At 58.3% G+C, this 18432-nt stretch overlaps 1 protein-coding gene across 2 annotated transcripts in view; it reads left to right on the forward strand.

Moving 5' to 3' along the window:
- The first annotated feature begins 9824 nt into the window (after positions 1–9824).
- FGR (FGR proto-oncogene, Src family tyrosine kinase) overlaps positions 9825–18432 on the forward strand; it is a 37091-nt gene continuing 28483 nt past the window's right edge. For both annotated transcript variants that reach the window (XM_054011986.1, XM_054011987.1), the window contains exon 1: positions 9825–10353. The gene's annotated coding sequence lies outside the window, so the exon portion shown is untranslated. The remainder of the gene's footprint in view (positions 10354–18432) is intronic.

Genomic DNA, 18432 nt, shown 5'->3' on the forward strand with positions numbered 1-18432 from the left:
GGCCTGCCTCCTCTATGGCTGGGGCACGCACAACATGCACTGGCCCGGGGCTCACATTCCTGTGCCCAGCCGGAGGGGAAACTGAGGCACAGTAGGGACAAATGGCCAGTTGCTCTCTTCTGATTGGGTGGGGTAGCAGGGCTGAAAGCAGCTGAGGGAAGCTGATTGGTTGGCAGCTGCAGGGGTGGCCACACCCAATTAGGGTCCAGCTGGTCCTGATAAAAGGGCTGGGAGCTAGGCAGGGGGAGTCTCACTGCAGTGGTGGAGGGGGAAGGATCTGGCTGGGGATGGGTATCTCAAATAGAGCAGTGCTGGGGAAGGACAGGCAGAGCTAGGGAGCTCTGGCCAGGCGAGTCCCCAGGCTGAGGCCGGGCTAAAAGGGCCTGTGGGGGTAATGAGGCTGCAGCGGTGCTGCCAGGCCGGGAAAAGGCAGCAGGTCCAAACCCGTGGGCAATGCTGAGTGGCAGTTTGCCCCTGAGGGAAGGGGCTAGATGAAGACTGGCAGTCGGTCACTGAGGCAAGATGGGCTTTAGGGAATTGGGGTCCCCAGGGAGAGGAGGACCCCTGAGTGTGGGGTATTGCCAGGGGGCAGTGCCCGACTGAAGGGGCACAGAGGTGCCAGGAGGGATGTGGGGTCTGAACTAAAGGGTGGTACTAGAAAAGGGAGAAGCAGGCCAGGAGGAGGCGCTCCGAAGCTGGAAGAGCTCATTCCCAGACCAACCAGCAGGAGGTGCCGCGGCAGCGAGTGCTCCGCCTTGCTACAGGTGGACACGGCAATTCCTCCAGTGATGTCAGAATGGCAGCCAATCGCTGCTGTCTGCCTCTAGGCGTGGGAGTGAGGGCCGCCCCCCTTTGGCAGTGCCGACTGGGTACCATCTCCCCAGCAGCTCGTGGCCATTGAAGGTCGCCATGCCCCTGGGTGAACGTGCCAGCCTTCTGTCTGGGTCTGAGTCGGGACCCCTGCAGCACCCACATCCCCAGATCCACCTGGGAGAGCCATATCCCCCGCTGCCCTATGGAACGGCCGAGTGAGCCCTCGCTGGGCGTGCCAGGCTGGCTGTGAGTGACCCCGCGAAGCCACCACGTGTCACGCCCAATAGGTCCCATGACTCCCTGTTGAACTCCCAAAGACCTTTCAGACCCCACGGCTCTGGTGCCAGAACTCCGCCGGGAGGCGCTTAGTGCAACGGGCTCTTGCCTTTTGTCTCCTCGCTGACACGCTAACCCTGACCCAGACTGCAGCCCGTCAGCACTCCGGTGCAGGGTGATTGTCGCCGCAGCTGATGCCGAATGAGGAAGCCGGGCCAGCCTCGGCGCTGGGTCTCATGCAAGTGTCTGAGGTGGAACTGCAGCCTCCTCTCCACAATCTTGTGCAGAGCAGCCCGTGGTGACGGGGTCACTGATAAGAAGTTGCAAGTGGTTAGTTGGGTTCCGGCTCAATGCATGCTTCCCCACCCCCCACCCCAGCCAGGCAGTCTTCCAGGCGGTCCTCCATGGCTCACTGAGTGGTGCGGCTCCCGGACGGGCAGCCAGCCAGGGGCTATTCCCAACGCCGAAGAGCCGGAATCTCTCCGGAGCTCAGCCAGAGCCTGGAGAGGCCAGCGGGAAGGGATCTGCTGACTACAGTTGCACCTCTTCATCTCAGACGCTTCCCACGCCCTTCACAAATCGGCTCAGTGCCTGCTGGGGGCGCTGGTCAGCGCTGACGGGGACAGGAGAGTAGCACCTGCTGAATCACAAACACCGGGTGGGTCGTCCTTGGGGTACTGCCATGCAAGCCCAGCCTGTCTCAGCTCCAGCGACGCGACAGCTGCAGGTGCGGTACTGGAGTGAAGGCACATGGCTCTTCCCGGGACATGCTGCAGCCACAAAGGGGGACATCTCACAGCCGCGTCCCCTGGCTTGGGTTAAAGCTAATCCGGGCCTGGGCTGATCGAAAACACAGGGCCTCAGAACTGCACTGGGGAGGGGGTGATGCCACTGGGGACTAAATTAGCATAGGGATTCATCTCGGACAAAGGGCTGGGATCAGCTGGACTCTCCGATCCCACCGCCTCCACCAACACAGGACCCCCTTCCTGCAGCCAGCATTGCTCCCTGCCACCCATAAGTGTGGGGCCTGATTCACCGCTGCCCGTTGTGGAGCCTCCAGTGCCCGTGCACAGGGGGAGTAAAGCACCACCCCGGGGGAGAGCGCGTGGTGAGCTCTGCCTTGGGAGCCTTTGGCATTTACTTGGCCTAGGTGGGAAATGCCGGCACAAAGGGCAGGGCGGTGAAGATTCAGGGCCCTGGGCATTCCAGCGCCAGCTGGCGTGCACCCAGATGCTTTCCATGGTGCACACTATGAGGTTCCCAGTCTGGCGAGATCTCCCAGCTCCTGCAGCAGAGCCGCTCCCATAGTGCCCTGGGCTGCCGCCGGGAGGTTTGGGAGGCAGCCACGGCGTGTGGGATGGAGTTAGGAGAACTGGCTGACTCGGTGCACCTGCAAGGCCGGTGGCGTCTCATCCACGCTGGGTGCGGTGGACAGCAGCAGTCTGACCCAGAGCAGAGTGAAATCCTGGCTCCCTGTGTTGCAACCCACTTGTACGAGGCCTGGAGCAGCTGTGTGAGGAGCCAAGCCACTGCACAGCTGCAGGCTCGAGGCCTAACCTTCTGCAAGACTTGTTCCCCACCTGAATGACCGCCCCCCTCCTCCACCTCCCCATGGCTTCCCTGCCACAGCAGATCGCAGGCTGCCTGCAAGTGGATGTTGCAATGCAGCCCAGCTGTTAACTCAGTTGCAACACAAGCGCCTTCCTGTGTGAATGAAGGTCCAGCCCCTTCCTGTTGTGTGACATGTGGTAGAAGGGATCTCTCCTGCGACCCACTACGGAGCACCAGGCCTGCTCAAACATCGCCAGCCGCTGAACATGGGGGCTACGTTGAGGCCGGTCCTGCCTTGCCATCCATTCCACCGAGGCTCCCGGGTCCGCTGCTGAGCAAAGAGATGCAATGCACCGCCGGGCATCGGTGGCACCTTGGTCTCCTCCAATAGGGGTGTGCGGGTGGAATGAACTGGCCCGTGCTGCTATCCAAGAGCTCGGACCATATGATCTTCTAGCCACGCTCGTGTCCATCTTACGTTTATTCTCAGGCCTTCCAATCCCAACGTGCTTTCTCAATCCGGGCCAAGGTTTTTAACCCCAGAGGCCTAAAGCCAGGCTCCTTGATCCCTGTTGAGGCCCCTGGGTAAGTGGTCTGATTTGCAAAGGTGTTGAGCACCCTGCAGCTCCTACCGCAGTCAACTGGAGCTTCAGGGCATGCGGCATTTTGGGGTTTGCTAAAGCGCCTAGGGGAATCAGGCACCTCCAAGATTTTCAACCTTGACTAACTTCAGGGGCCTCAGGTTCTGGGCTCCCAACTGGAGCCCCTTTCCAGGGGGCTGATTTTTCAGACGGCGCTTTCTGGAAATCCAGGTCCCTTTACCGTGACTCAGGGTGGGACCCAAAAATTCAGGCACCCCCCCCCCCAAAATCGCTAGTCACTTCTGAAATTCTTGGCCTCAGGGCCCTTTGCAAATCCCAGCCCCTTGGTATACACAGATGTGCAATGCAGCCACCTCGGGGGTGGAGAGTGGCAGCCATGCACAACAAGGGGCAGGACACAGAGGTAGTGGGCCGGATACACAGGAAGTAGAACAGGGAGGCGAATGCAGAAGCTGATGGTCCATAAGTGGGGACTCAGCCTGAACCTTAAGCTGCCCCTATAGGCAGGAGGGCTACGGGACGGTCTCAGAATCCCGCACTGTGAGCTCATGAGGCATCAGCTACACTCAGCCTCTTTGCCATACAGGTCTTTAAAACGCACCCCTAAAAATAACCACCCGGCGTGCAAAAAATAGCACCTGATTAGTGCCGAAAATACCTCGGCCCCTTGTGCTCCGGTCCCGGAGGCTGGATGTCTCTGCAGGCAGGGAGACAGCAGCCAGAATCGGGCTGGGGGAGGGGACGTAGCTAGCGCTGGTGGCTGGAGTTATTTTGAAGCTGGAAATGTGGTAAGTGCTAGCAGCATCCTCGGGCTGAACGGCAGCAGGTTCCTCTCCCCAACTCGTCCAAAAACAGAATCAGGGACTTGGTTTGTTCACACTGCAGGAAACATCTGTTTTGCAATGATTTCCCTCCACGCGCTCCCATTCCCTCCCAGCGGCCTTGGGGTGCTGGGCAGGGAGGACCGGACTGGGGTGTGCGGCCCCTGCTTGTTGTCCCCTTCAAGTCACAAGGCCTAAGCCCTCTCCTGCACAGCTAAAGGCTCACAGCCTGGCCCAGCTGCCAATCTTCCTGGGTTTCCATGCCGACGCCATGGTTCCCAGGGAGTTTAGCACATCTGGAAGGGACCAGCTGGACCGAGCAGGGCACGCAGCTTTGCCCATGTTGTCCTGCCAGTGGGTCTCCGCCCGGCCCTGGTGGTGCCGCCTCTAGGGATAAACAGAGAGTTTGGTCTCTGGGCCCCGTTCAGTCCTGGCCTCTTGGCTCTGGGAGGCTGATTTGAGCACGTGAAGCTTGTCTAGTAGAACTGTTCTGAGATCTCTGACTTGCTCCGGAGGCCTAGTCCCTGCCTTAGCCCCGAGCCTACCCTGCCTCTTCCAACTCGGCACTTTCTAAAGTGCCCTTTTCCGAGGGCAGCTTTGCACATCTCCTCCTCCGAAGTCTCCGTGCTCCCGGTCCACGCGCAGGCTCCTTTTCGAAGCCCAGCTCCGGCCGCACGCCGGACCGTGCTCTGCTGGGTAGCAGAGCGCTGGGCCGTGCCCTGAGCCCCCTGCTGCCCCTCTGCTCTGGCCCGAGACACGCACTGACGCTCTCGGGCTGAGCCCTGTTATTCTCCAGCTTTGGGGGTGTTTCCCCATGGACCGAACCGGAACATGGGCTGACATCGGGAGCGTGCTGCTGGCCAAGCAATGCACCTCACTGACCCCATTACCTCAGTGCTGGCAGAACGAGCATTCGGATTATTCTCCCAGTGCGTCCACAGCCGGTCAGGTCCGTTACCCATCCGCATGTGGGTAAGAGGAGGCCTCAGGGAGTCTAACTCACCCGTCACCCCATAATGTTCCTGGGCTGTGCCAGTCATCCCCTCCCCTTACGGTCTACAGGGGGTTGGACATCGTTTTGCCTCTGCTACAGTGGGAGTTTAAAAAATCTCTCAGGGGTGAGGTGCTGTGTCGCAGGGTGATGTGGGGTGATTCCTGAGTGCCTGGGTTGCAAAGGGCACGGCTACCCCTCTGATACTTGACACCATGCAAGGCACTGCATTTAGCCGTATGGAATGGAAATCTATCAACCTCATGAAGAAACTTGCACAAATACACTTCTGTTAGTCTCAAAGGTGCCACAGGACCCTCTGTTGCTTTTTGTTGTGAACGTTGAGTTAGGAGCTAGTGTCATCGGTCATTATTTGTAGCCATCAAGAGGCTCCAGCGGAATTCAGGAGAAAGGATGGCCCAGTGGTTAGTGATATTGCTGGGGACCTGGGTTCAGTTCCCAGCTTTGCCACTGACCTTGGGCAAGTCACTTAGTTGCTCCATGCCTCAGTTTCCCTAGTTGTGACCTGAGGATAATAGCACACAAGGGTGTAGTGAAGCTGAATATATTTAAGTGGCTGAGGTACCCCCATTACTGCAGTATTAGGGAGCAGATAAGGACTTAATATAGATCAGGGTGCTAGGCACTGTATGTGCCTATAGTAATCACCCCTGCTCCAAACTGCTGACAATCTAAATAGGCCAGACAGACAAAGAGTGCAGGAGGGGAAACCGAGGCACAGAGAGAAGTAACTTGTCCAAGGTTAGTCAGTAGCAGGGAATAGGACTCAGGTGTCCTGACACCCAGTGCAGTGGGGTCACACTGCCTCTGATTCTCTTGTAACTCAGGGGTGGCTCCCTTAAAGCCAGCAGGGGTCAGACAGGTGTCTCCACTCTATCTCCCCCATTGATTCTATTAGTGAATGAAACACACAGCCCCCAGCTGGGACAGGGGAGAAGCGCCAGGGCTCAGGCACCCTCCGCAACTGCACCTGGCCTTCCAGGAGCTCCTGGTGCAGGCAGGTGAGGGCACCTGCTCAGAGTTCACCTTTCCCCCAGGTGGGCAGTGTTCATCTGTGAGATCAAAGCCCCCCCCAGCTGTCAGCAGAGTCCAGAGTTATTTCCAAGAGGGAGCCTGGTGAGTCCGGCTGTGGGGTCATATACCAGCCACCTCTTTCAGTTACCCATCCCAGACAAGCATTTCGAATCTCACCGTGCTGCAGGGCTGCGAGGGGAAAGCCCCCCTTTCCCTTAGCCCCCTCCCCCTAAAAGAGCCCCTTCCAGACTTTTCCCTGGACTGTCCCGCAAGGCACTGTGAGTTTGGAGCAACCTTGGGTCTGGGGTGGGACAGCTGCCCCTTCCCTGGGTCTGCAGTTCACAACGGAGCCGGGCTGCCTTCGAGTTAACACGGCTCCAAGCGGTGTGACCACCTGCCTGGAATTTTACACGGGTCCAGGTCATGGGGCAATGTTGTGGAGGGGGGACCTCACCGGCTCCACCCACGGCCCCCTGCCACGGAGCAAAAACAGGGAGGGGGGGGAAGTGGAGCAAAAGGCAGACGGGAGCTATGTACAGAGAGCCCCGCCATGCACATCCCTGGGCCCTTGTTTCTTACTGCTTAGAGCGTAAGACCCTGGGGGTAGGGCCCTTCTTTCTGAGCTGTGTTTTGTGCAGCACCTGGTGAAATGGGGTCTTGGTTCATGACGGGAACGCCTGGGAGCTACCATAATACATCTAAGAGCAACAAAAATGTACAGCACCTGGCACAATGGGGGCCTGGTCCATGACTGGCGCTCCTAAGCATTACAGCGATAACGTTCCCAAAGTAAGAGTCCCTGCCCCAAACAGCTGACAATCTCATAGACAAGATAGAGAAAGAGCAAGAAGGGAAACCGAGGCACAGAAGAGGAACATGACTTGCCCAAGGTCACACAGCTAGTCAATGGCAGAGCAGGGAATAGGACCCGGGTGTCCTGACACCCAGTGCATTGGGGGTCACACCTGCCTCTGATGGTTTTCTAATGGCCTGATTCTCCTTGCAACTCAAGAGTGGCTCCCCTAAAGCCAGCAGGGTCTCTCCTCTGAGTCTGGCATTGGGCTTTAAGACCCTTTTGATAGACGGGGGGCTGTTGAGGGAGCCACTGGAGATCTGCATTCCTTATTTTGGAGGCTGGCATTGCTAACGTTGGGGTCGTTGGGGCGTGTCTATGTCAGGGTGTCGGCATGTTTTGGGGCTTTCTGGAAGGGAGCTGTTTGCTGCAGTGAAGCTCTGGGCTCCAGCCTTAGTGTTTTCACTGGTTTTCTCCAGCATCCAGGTGTCAGCCCTGTGGGGTGTGACTGTCCCAGCTCCCAGGTGCTAAGCAGAGCTGGGCCTGGTTAATGCCTGACCGGGAAAGTGCCAGGTTGAACCTTGGTGCTGCGGGGAGCGCTGGTGGTAATTCAGCAGGTGGTGCCCTTCCCTCCGGGCAGGTACTGAACTGTCCAGGGGCAACTGTGCTGCTGGAGGTTTTTGGAGAGAGCTTTGCAAAAAGGCTCCTGGGGCACTTGCACTCATCAAAACCCCAGAGGCACTTCCTGCAGAGGTGTGAAGCTGGTTATAGCTGAGTTTGGGTAACCACCTGCCTTCCCACTGCTGACCTGGCTAAGGAAATTCTTTGGACTTCCCCTCCAGAGAGAACCATTGCCTGGCTGCTAACACAGAACAGCTGCATTCCACCCCAGAGGTGGCTGCAGCGCAGAGATGGGCGACGGCTTCCTTTGGAGGCCGCCGACAAAGCGGTTTGAGATTCTTCTGGAGGTAGGGTGACCAGATGTCCCAATTTTATAGGGACAGTCCCGATTTTTGGTTCTTTTTCTTATATAGGCTCCTATTACCCCCCACCCCCGTCCCAATTTTTCATATTTGCTGTCTGGTCACCCTATCTGGAGGCAAGATGCGATACTGACTGGTGATGGTTGTATTGTGCAACGAAGGTCGTTTTCCATGCCCCACCCCCACTGTGCCAAGAACCCGCCCAAGGATCTGCATCCTGTAAGTCCCCTTAAGCAGTGAGTAAGCGTTGCACAGCCTCTCTCCGGGGGGGAGGGGAGGAGAGAATTTCATCCTCCATTCAGTTTTGAATCAGTTTGCTTCCCCCCCCCACCTCCCATATTTCTTTGGGGGGAAGATACCCCATTTCCAGAGGGGGAGGGGAAGAATTGCATTAGTGCTTGGGAGTGGTCCGTACTGGTTGTTATGGACTTTGGGTTGTGTCATAACTATAGGGGGAAGGGTAGCAATCTTTATATATGCAGTAGCATAAAATCCCACTGCTGACACCATATCGGGGTTCCCCGCCCCCCCCCCCCGAACCAGTACAGCTGCCGAGGAGGGATTTGATGGTACTGCATACATAAAGGTTGCTACCCTTCCCCCTATATTTATGACAGGTTGGCTTTAATGAGTTCAGCTCCAGATGCTCCAAGGTATTTAGGCTCCTAGCTTCCCCTGAAATCTGGGCCTTAGTGCTCATGACAGACGCTGGACTGAAATCCGCTCCAGAAGTACAGTTCGTTACCTGCAGAATTAGAGCTGAGCAAACTGTTTCTAGGGAAACTTTTTTAAGGGGGCAAAAAATGCAGATTCGGTGACTCCAAAACATTTCGTGAATTTGGGTCGGTTTTGCCAAATTGTTTTGGGTGGGGGAAAAAAAATAATTCAAAAACCAAATTCAGGAAATATCGAAACATTTTGAGTCAAGGTGACTTTGTGCTTTGAAATGTCCTTCCATTTTATGGTTGATCGTTGAAAATGCTCAAAATCCAAACAAAACGTTTCATTTCGGGTCCAACAAAACATTTGGTTTGACCTGAGTTGACATTTTTTTTCTACTCCTCCATTTGCCGAAAATCTCCAACACTTTTGATTTTGATTCAACCTGAAACTTTAAAAAAAAATAATCTTTTGAATGGCAAGTGAACTGAGAGATCTGTTATTTACCCAGCTCTCTACAGGACGGGCACCACACCTGGGCAAGCTCCCGCCAGGTGCTGCCCCCGCTCTTGTGCCTCAAAACTGCGCCAGCGGTGTGTCCTCTAGCAAGAAGTGGAGGGGGCAGCCCCCTTAGCTCTTTCAGCCCGTACTCTCACAAGGGGTCAAGCCAGGTGGGTTGGGCATGGAATCGGGAATCATGGGGATCACTGACCTGCTTGCAATCTTAGGGGAGTCACGTCACCTCTCAGCCACTAACTAGCTGGCATTAGGAAGGACCCTGTGAGTGGGTTATTTCACAGTTGCTCATTTGGGGGTTTCTTGGAGCTCCTAGTAGCAACAGGCAAGAGGGGGAGAGGAATAGCTCAGTGGTTTGAGCATTAGCCTACTAAACCTCAGGTTGCGAGTTCAATCCTTGAGGGGACCGTTTAGGGATCTGGGGCAAAGATCTGTCTGGGGATTAGCCCTGCTTTGAGCAGGGGGTTAGACTAGATGATCTGAGGTCCCTTCCAACCCTGAGATTCTATGATTTATTTATTCAGAGTCTGATCCCACCTAACACCCATTGAAATCAGTGAGATTTTTGAATGCGTTTGAAATCAATGGGAGTTAGGGGTCTGGATCCCTTTGAGGAGCTGGGTGCCCAGAGGTCGCATTAACAGGTGGTACTAGGGATTTCCTCAGCCCCCCTCCGACCGATTCATTTTTGATATAGCCACACCCTGGAATGGTTTGATTGGCAGGCCCTCCCCCCGCCCCCACTAGCTGTGGCCAATGCCCAGAGCTAGGTCGCCTGGATTCCCTTCTCCCTCAGAAGATACCGACCAGGCCAGGTCTGCAGGACCCTAGTGACCCGCTGCAGGTCAGGGGAGATGTGGGGGAGGAAGGGGTTGGTAGCTCTGCAATCTACCCCTGGCCTGGGCAGCCCGATGTTGTGGGATTGATTGTGTGATTGGGGTGGGGTGTGCCCAGGAAGGGCTTTCAAATCCCCCCTCCCGGAGGAGCTCCTGATTGACAGGACCCCAGGCGGCCGCAATCAATGACTGGGTGGAACCTAGCGGCGGGGTCTCCACCAGCTGATGGGGATTTGCTGGGATGCGTAAGCTCCCAGCCCAGCTCTCTCCGGCTCCCACTCGCACAATGAAACCTTGCTAAGGGGGGGGAAGAGCAGAAGGGGGCCGGCTGAGGGCTGTACACCAGTAAGAAGAACTGAAGAGACAGGGAAACACGCAGGCACCCACCGGCGCGCTGTGCCCCGCCCGCCTCCCCTCCAGAGGCCAGCTCAGCCCCGTGCCCGCAGGCTGGAGCCGGGCGCAAGACGCGCAAGGTAAGGCAAGTCCTGGGCGGGCAGGTGCGCGCCTGGCGGCGGGGGTCGGGGGCGCTGGGGAGGGGATGCAGGGCCGAGGCGGCGGGGGCTGCGTGTGTTTGAATGCAGCCGGCTGGGGAATGGGGTCGCTCTGGTTCCCCGCACAAGGCGTGGATGATCTGTCTGAATCCCCCTCTGCCTCTGGGCATCCCGCTCCGGGAGCTGCGGCGCGACGCGGGGCGGATGGAGGGATGAGGATCGCGGTGTGGGGGGGCTGGTGTCTCCGCCTTCTCCGGGGGGCTGCCGCCCCTCTGACCGAGGCGCCCCTCTCGCTCGTGGCTGCGGGGAAGGAAGGCGACCCGGGGCTCTCCCCGGGTGAAACAAACGAGGCTCGCTCCATTCCCGTCTCCCCCCGTGTCAATCCGGCGTAACCCCCCCCCCCCCGGCGCGGTTGGCCCAGAGGGGAGCGAAGCCCCCGCTCCGCTTTGCTGGGCATTAATCGGCAGCAGCAACAAAAGGATGTTGCACAAGCAAGCGGCTTGTTTTCCTGCCTGGTCTGGACCTGGGGGGTGGCAGAAGAAGGTGTCACTTTCCTTCCAGACATTATTCGGGTGGCAGTTCTGTTATTTCTGGCTATGTCCGGGGGGGGGGGGGGCGGGCAGGGGACACCCCTGTAGTCCTCGCAATTCAGATGATTTTGCCCTTTCCGGGGGGGGGGGGCTGTATCTCCAACCCAGCCCCCCCCGCCCCCCCGGAAAATGCTTGCATGGTGACCCATCCCCAGCCACTGAGATGACTGGTCCTTGGAGCCAACCCTACGCACCACTGTCCCCTGGCTGAGTGTGGGGTGGGCATTAGCTCTGGGAGCCTTGTCCCAAGGGCCCCCAGCAGGGATGCTGACAGTGTCTGGGAAAGGGGCCTTCAGCCCAGTCCTGGACCCATTTGTTCTGAGTTGATTTCTCTGCGCTAACTCCTGGCGTGGCTCAGCTGGGAGCAGGAACTTGCAGCTTCCTGTCTAAGTCCCCCCCCCCCCCGCCTGTGGGGAAGGGGGCTCGCTTCCCCTCCCTGCTCTGGGCCCGGTTCTGGGTTGTATTTGTGTGTCCCCTGCTCCCCTAGCCTGATTTCCTCCTCCTTCGCAGCCCCTCAGATCCGGGAATTGCTCGTCTTCCAGCGGAAATCCTGCTTTTCCCAGCCAGCAGGCGAGAGCTAGGGATGGGAGGCGGTGGTGGCAAGAGGTTACCATGGCTACCCCTGTAATGTGCTTTTCCTTTAGGCCGTTACTAATAGTGCACTTCCTCTTTCTTGTGGGAAGGGTGTGCGCCTGTGGATTATTCTGTGTCATAGGGCTGCCTTTAATGGCCCCGGATCAGATGCTCAGAGCAAAGGGCCGAAGTTGGCAGGGGCTCCGGTGCTGACCTTGGGCGGCTGAGGCTGGTCTCTTTTGCGGCTGCTCCGCTCATAGGCTGGCGTGCGTCCGATCGGTCCCCCGGGGGAGGGCCATGGTCCTGGGGATGACGCCATCCTGCACTTGTCCCCTTCTCCCGCAGAAAGGGCGCTCCTTGGAGCCAGTGGGCTTGTGGCGACTCGGGGCTGCGATGCCGGGAACAGTTGCTGGCAGCGTCCAGGATGGAAGGAGACCTCCGGCCCCTTGGATACGCTAGGGTAGCCCCGTTGACTCCGCTGGAGTTGCTCTGTTTACACTGCAGCCGCTCCCTGACTGTTTAGGGACAGGGTGGGCTTCTGGCTCCCTGACCTGAGTAGGATGCCAAGGGGGACGTCCCTATGACCCGTTTGCTCTGCTCAGGCTGCGAACAAGAGCTGCAGGTGATGCCAGGCCAAGGGTGGAACCTGCCACCTTCTTTCTTACAGAGGTCATGGAACAGCTGTCAGGTGGTGACGGCCGGCTGGGTCGGAGGGGTACAGCCCGAGGCCAGGGCTGGGAGGGGAACTACTGGCCGTGGGGAGCCCCTCTGCCCATTAGTAAAGCTCTAACTTCTTTCCACTCCTCTTTGGGCCAACTCCTCCTTTCCCGGGTTTCACCCACGCCTTTCACTGGACCCCCTTGCTCATTCGATTTGCTGCTGTTTTGAATGAACTCCTGCCTCGCTCAAAAATCCTTATCCCTGTTCCGCCTGGTATCTTCCCCTTCCCCACGCCCACAACAGAGCGTCTGTGGACTAATAGATGGGTGGCTAGTACTTCCCTGCTGACTGGAACAGGCTGGCAGAGTCTGCTTGAAACCTCCCACGCCGGTAGCAGGTGCCCTTCTGGCTGATGAAGGGCAAAGTGGGTAGTGGAGACTCACTGGGGCAGATTCCTCATTCGTGCATTCAGATCTAAGGGGGATGGTAGCACGTGGGGGGCTCCATCGGAGACTGAGCCCCCTTTGTGTCAGATGCACAGAGACAGACTCCAAAGCGCCCACCATCTAAACGGGCCAAGAGTGGAAGAAAGGTAACATTTCCCATTTTACAGATCAGGTGCTGAGGGCCAGAGTGATTCCCTCACTTGGTCAGGGTCACGCATGAAGTTCTTGGTGGAGCAGGGAACTGGCCCCAAATCTCCTGCGTCCCAATCCAGTGCCTTAACCACAAAGTCCTACTTCCTGTCCAAGGGGTTCGCTACAGAGATGATCCAGGGTGCGGGCTGAGCACTCTAGAGGGAGGAACTCCAGGAGCAACCAAGTGGAGGGCGAAGGTTTAAGTGGAACTTTGTTACCTTGCTGATAATTTCTTTTGTTGTTGCTTTTGCAGTAAGGGCTTAGGACCCTGTCAGGGATCAGGGTCCTGGTGTGCTAAGCAGTTGCAAACAAATAAGAAAAAAGACAGTCCCCACCCCAGAGAGCTCACAATCTAGGGTTTAGTGAATATGCAACAGGTGACTAAATAGAGGGTGGAAGGACAAGCTAACAACAAAGGCGGGTGCATGAATCATGGTGGTCACACGGCTCGATCCCCAGGGAAGGGGTAATTGTGATATTCTGATATTCTGAGCATGGTGCGAGGATCTAGATAGAACAGAATCACACATTGACTTGGACCAGAGTGGGAAAGCACCTGCTGAGAGCAGGGAGCTTCAAGTGCTTTATGGACATTCGGTGATGGAGCCATGCAGGCCCCTCTGGGAGCGGGGTGTGCAGGGATTATTGAATCCATTTCATGGGGGGTGGGGAACAAGTCTCTGAAGCTGAGTAATTTGCTTAAAGTCACCCAGTGAGCTGCTGTTAGAGGTCGGAGCACAACCCAGGGGTCCTGACTCCCTGTCTCCTGCCCTAACCACTAGGCCTTCCTCCTTCTTAAGGAAGGGATTGCTGCCTTCTACGTAAAGGCCTCTGTCCCGCACCTCGTACTCAGCCACAGTCCCTCTGGACTTCGGGGGGAGTTTAGCCTGGACTGGGTGCTCAGGCCCAGGTGTGGCATGAGACCCTGAGGGCAGTGAGGTGATGGGAAGCCCAGCAGTTCTCCTGCCTTAAAGGAGCAGTGGGCTTTAGCAAGACCATGGCTTCCTCCCCATTTCGGGGAAACCATCGGCTTCCTTAGATGAGTCCCCAACACGGACACCCCAGACTTTGGGGTGGTCTGGATTCAAACTCTGCTGTCTCAGATCTGCTAAAACTAAGAATCCGTTCCCAAGCCGGGATGGTGCGAGAGCGTTGGGTCAGTCGGGGGGCGGGCTGGGGAGTTCTGCAGCAGAAAAAGCATTTGTGGGCTCTGCTGAGCTGCGGTCTGTCGCACGAGTGCACTGTATTTATATGGGGGAGGGGGGGAGCGGAAGTAGCTGTGTGCACACAACTCGCTGAGTGCAGTGCTGGGTCCTAGGCATCTACCATGCAGTTTAGCTGGGACAGAGGGATAAGAAAGCCAGGGCTGGCCTGTGTAAAACTCCCTGAGTGTCTTAAACTCAGAGAAACACACCATTATTTCTCAAGCTCTGGTTTCCCCCCCCCCCCGCTTCCTCCTTGATGTTTTGGGGACAATTTCCCCCTTTTCCTCATCGGTAAATGCTGAGTCCCACCCACCTGTCGATCTGAACTCAGAGCTCGGGCCAGCAGCCCACTCCCAGCCCGGAGACTCGTGCTGAGCGGGGTCTTTAGGAATGAGGCCGTGACCAATTGTCCCTGCCCGCACCAGCAGGGAATGGCCTCCCCCAGTGCGCACCTAGGCATTTCCCAAACAGCCAGCCAGGGCTCGGCAAGACGCAGAGCAAGGCAGGCTCTGAAGGGGCATTCGTTTCTATGCAGCGACCCTATGGTTCCATTGCTGGCTGGGACTGAACCTGGGACGTCTGGCCCCAAAGCACGGGCCTCTCGTATTTGAGCTAAAGGGCCCACGCCAATAGCTGGGTGCGGTAGCAGGCCCCTGTGCCATGTCTGTGGATCTGTACCGCACTCGGCTACATTAACGCCCGCGCTTAACGGCAGGGCCTGACGCAACGCAGCAGCGCAGTGACCGTAACCTGCAGCCGTCCCTGGTGGGCCACGTTCATAGACCTCGCCAGGCCGTTTAGGAGCAAGGGGGAAGCGGGAGGCAGGGAGTGGGTCCAGCTTTTCTTCTCCCTGTTCCCAGCACACGAAGAGAGGTGATCACCTCCTCCAGGGGCTGGAGGTTGCATTTCCATCTCCTGGGGAACGAAGAGCAGCCCATGAGAAGGAATCCCTGGTAAAACCATGGTTTGTCCCTAGATGTCTCCTCCACAGCAGGCCGGGGAAATGGGAGGGCAGTGCAGCTTTTGTGGCTAGCCAGCCCTTGGGTCTTTCTGCTGGGGATTTTCAGCAAGAGGCTGAAGGATCCAATAGGGGCCCATGCCCACGAGGGACCAGCTGGAGACCCCGTGACCACCGTGGCTGTCTGATCGCTATAGGCTGGGTTCAGACTGGGACACTTGGCAGCAGGAGACACCCCCACCCCTGCCGTTGAGGTGTGCAGGCCCTGCAGGAAAGGACCTGGTCTGGCCTCCAGCCTGCTGCTCCGTTCTCTAACTCCCTTGGTTACGGGATGGACGTATCTGCCCTTGCGACCTGAGCCACTGGCCAGATCTATATGCTGGAATCGTCTAGGGCACCAGGCTCCCATGTACTGAGCGCACAGGGCGCTGCCCGTCCATTTCTCTCGCTAACTATTTCAGATAACACTCACTCTCCATGTGGCTGTGTCCACCCACCCAGACAGCTGTCTAATGTATCCTGAACGTGGCACTGGGGGCTGTGAAGCCTGGAGAAACAGGTCCTTGATGCCAGGAAGGAAACCCTAACAGCTATTCATAAAGCCCCATAATTTTTCCTAGCTGCCCTGGAAAGGGGAGGGTAACCGGGTGATGGGTTCTGTTCCACGGCCGGGGGGGCAGTAGGGAGCCAGGTGGACTCTGAGTTGAGCAGTGACACGGCTCCCGTATGCATCGGCGTTCTCGGTTCCTCTGGGCCCGGATGTGACTGCGTGAGGCGAGGCAGGCGTGGGGTGTGTGTGGGGTGATAACGCTATCATGGGGCTGTTTGTTGTGTGTGTGGGTGCTCTGGACATTGGGTAAGATGTGTGCGGCATGTTGATTTCAGCCTGTGGGTTTTATTGCATGAGCTCTTCCCCGCTCTGCCCTGCGGTAGTGCTGGCATACCTGGGGGCACCAGCCGCCCATCCAGATCCAAACGGTGCGGGCTGTGTGGGGAGTGGGCTGTGGGGGAGGGACAGTCCTGCCAGCATGCCCCCCATCCCCCAAGCTTGGCACAATCCCTTCTGCTCTTGTGTTGACTTTTGGTGGGGTTGCGCTGGTGTAACTGAGAGCAGTGTTTGGCCCTATCTGCCCTGGTAGCGCGAGACCTGGGCTGATGATAGCCAGACTCCAGCCAGGGCCGGGTTTTTGCTGCCCCAAGCGGCGAAAAGAGAAAGGGGGGAGGGGGAGAAAAGCCGCGATCGGCGGCAGCTCCACCGTGCTGCTTTCTAATTCAGCGGCAATTCGGCGGTAGGTCCTTCCCTCCGAGAGGGACCCGCAGAAGAGCCCGATGTGCCGCCCCTTCCCCTTGGCCGCCCCAAGCACCTGCTTGCTGGGCTGGTGCCTGGAGCCGGCCCTGACTCCAGCCCCTGGGCTGCCAAACTGATGCGCTTTGGGGGCGGTGAGTTCTCTGTGTGTGGTTTCCCTTCGTGGCCCCCCCCCCCATGTATCCCCTTCCCTACCCCCGCTCCCCTTTGGGCAGGAAGCCCCATAGCTACTCGGCCAGCTGAACTGCTAGGGGTGCAGGGTGGGGCTCCCCTGCTGTTGGCCCCATCTCCATTGGCGGCTCCTGCCTCCCTGTGGCTGGCGGAGAGGTAGCGGGGGGCTCTGTTCCCAGCGCAGATGGGCGCTGAGCGTGTCGGCTTTTGTGCCTGGAAAACAGACGAACCAGCCAAGTGGGGAGAAGTGTACCCCAGAGCCCTCTTGGCGCCCCGAGAGTCGCTCCCCCAAAGGCTATGAGGAAGGGCTTTCTGGCCCAGGAGGCCCCACGTCCAGCTCTCCAGCCGCAACCCAAGCTGTGATCTCCCCTAAAGCACCTCTCTTCTCCCCACCCCCCTTCAGAGCTTGGCTCTCAAGGCAGCCCTGGGATTCCTCTCTGCGGGCGGCTCTGAAGCCTTCCCTCCCCCACCCCCTTACTGGTTCCCACCCAACTTCCTCCCTGAGCTGAGCATGGACCGGAATGGTGTGGCTTCCTCTGTCCCATGGTGCTGCAGCGATAGCACTTGCGCCCCCCCCCCCCCCCCATTTTCACTTCGTGTGCCTCTTTGCACTGGGAGGTAACTGGCCCCTCGCCTACAAACCCCCCCCCCCCCCCCCCGCAAGCATCTCCTCTCGAGCCAGCCGTGGAATCGGCTCGGTCCTGTCTACACGGGCCCTTGCGCCGTTTCCGGTCGCCCTGGGTCACCCGTCCTCATGGCTGAGTGGAGGGGAATGCCCTAGTGTCTCTGGGCGCCCCTGTCCCAGAGAGGGGGGCTGTCTCTGTACCCAGAGGCACAGCTCATGGGCCAAAACCTTCCCACCCCCACGTCTGCTCCGGCTCCCGGGTGGCTCTCCTCTTGCGAAGCAAGGAGCGCTGTTCGCACAGACTCACTGGGCTCCCCCACTCTCCACTGCGTCCCTCTGCCCCCCAACCTCACCCCTTTCTGGGTAAGCCAGCAGGATCACCAGCGAGTCACTGAGGGCTAGCACTGCCCTGCTGCGGCCTCGGGCAGCACAGTGCGTTCTGGGGTCGTGGCCGCGGCATGACGTGCTGGGGCAGTGCGCTGTGGCTGAGGGGCCGATGGGCTGCCCCATAAGGGGCAAGAATGGTGCATTCTGGATGGAGGGGGAAGCCTGGTGCTTTTCAGTGCCCCCTGTTCTAACCCTGTACTTGTACTCTTCCTGCACCCTGAGTAGCCCCGGAATGGTCCCTGCCCTGAAGTCACGGGGCACTGCGGGAAGCATCTCCTTGAATTATTGTCCGGACGCTTCCCCCAAAGAGAATGGAGCTTGGTGAGCCTCTTGCACGGAGGAGACGAAACTCAGTCGGCAGCTTCTGGGAAGGCTCCGCACCCTCCTCCCCCAGCCAGCACCCTCCCTTTCTCACAGCGCTACGCTCTCGACTTCACACTCGGCTCACAGAGCCAGGGTGCAACTGTGGGAGGTGAGACCTGCTGGAGTTGTGACAGCTCCCCGCCCGGCCAGCTCTCTGCAGAGCAGGCCGCCTGCGTGCACAGATTGCAGCCCGAGCTGCCGTCTCCGCTCAGGATGCTGGAGCGGTTCCCGAGAGCTGCCTCGCTGGCTGGCCGCGCACCTGTCTGAGAGCTCAGCCAGCTCCTTCCCCCTGCCCTGGAATCGGAGCTGCCAGCCAGCCCCCTTCGTCCCCCAGCAGGAAACGGACTGCTTCGCTCACCGCGGCGGCGGGTGGGTAAGTGTCACTGGTCAGCATTCGAGTGCTGGAAGGCAAGCCTTGCAGGGAGCCCGCAGCTTCCTGTCTGAGGAGGAGAAGTCCCATTTTAAAAAGGTCACGTGCCTGGGGCTCTGCACAAAAATGCCCAGGGGTCTGCCTGCAAACACGCAGTCAGCTTCCGCATTGGAGTAAGCGCTTTGGAGCAGGGACCATCTCTTTGCTCTGTGTTT

The sequence above is a fragment of the Malaclemys terrapin genome, chromosome 22 (assembly GCF_027887155.1).
Source record: "Malaclemys terrapin pileata isolate rMalTer1 chromosome 22, rMalTer1.hap1, whole genome shotgun sequence".
NCBI lineage: Eukaryota > Metazoa > Chordata > Testudines > Emydidae > Malaclemys > Malaclemys terrapin.